Raw genomic sequence first — 1,237 nt, forward strand, 5'->3', positions numbered from 1 at the left:
AGAGCACGGAGGCAGGGGCAGGGGGAGAGAGAGAGTCCACGAGAAGACCCCCCGCTGAGCAGGGAGCTGCTGTGGCGCAATCCCAGGATCCTGGGATCAAGACCTGAGCCAAAATCAAGAGTCTGCCGCTTAACCCACTGAGCCACCCAGGCGCCCCTTTCCACTTATGTTTCATGCTGTCCTGCTCTTGACTAGGCAAACTCACTGCTGAAATGTTTTTCCTCAAAGTTTAAAAAAGAAAGAAAAAAATCACCACAAAGCCTTATTGGTTTTTCAAGCATGTTCTAGTTTTGCAAGTTAGAGATGGAGTGGCTAACTACCTTATGGTTGAAGGTTGATTTCCTGTTCTCAAGAGCCAGGGTAATGTGTTATACCAATTAGTAATAAATAACTTAGAAATTATTAGACATAGACTCGCACTCAGGATATACGTAGAGTCTGAAAGCTGCATAGCAAGGGCATATCATGGTGACATGGAGCAGCCTGTTCCCTTGACGATGAAGTGATGGTCACAAATGGCTGGCCCTCCCATTGGACACACTATTGGATTGTACTCTTAATACTCCTGTTGGAGTCAGGTGTGTTCAGCTGACTATCTCAGTTTATGAAATGTGGGCAGAGGTAACGTGTCATCTTTGGAGTGGAAACCCAGAGAGCCAGTGCATGCGGTATTACATTTCCTTCCCTACCGCCAGCCTTAAGGGCCTGCAATTAACAGAACTTCCTACCAGCCTACATCAAACATATACCATGGATGAAACCCAAACACTTGATGTTGTTAGCCATGAAATTTGGGGATTATTTGTTATTGCAATTTAACATAGCCATCCTGACTTAGATGGAGTGAGTTCAAAACTGAGTCTATACCACCTCACACCAGTCAGAATGGCTAAACAGAACTAGTCAGGAAACAACAGATGTTGGTGAGGATGTGGAGAAAGGAGAACGAACCCTCCTACACTGTTGGTGGGAGTGCAAGCTGGTGCAGCCACTTTGGAAAACAGTATGGATGTTCCTCAAAAAGTTAAAAATAGAGCTATCCTACGACCCAGCAATTGGACTAGTGGGTATTTACCCCAAAGATACAAATGTAGTGCTCCGACGGGGCACCTGCACCCCAATATTTATAGCACTAATGTCCACAATAGCCAAACTATGAAAAGATCCCAGATGTCCATCGACAGATGAATGGATAAAAAAGAGGTGGTATATATATATATATATATATATATATATA

This window comes from Ailuropoda melanoleuca, chromosome 20 (genome assembly GCF_002007445.2).
Source record: "Ailuropoda melanoleuca isolate Jingjing chromosome 20, ASM200744v2, whole genome shotgun sequence".
Classification (NCBI taxonomy): Eukaryota; Metazoa; Chordata; class Mammalia; order Carnivora; family Ursidae; genus Ailuropoda; species Ailuropoda melanoleuca.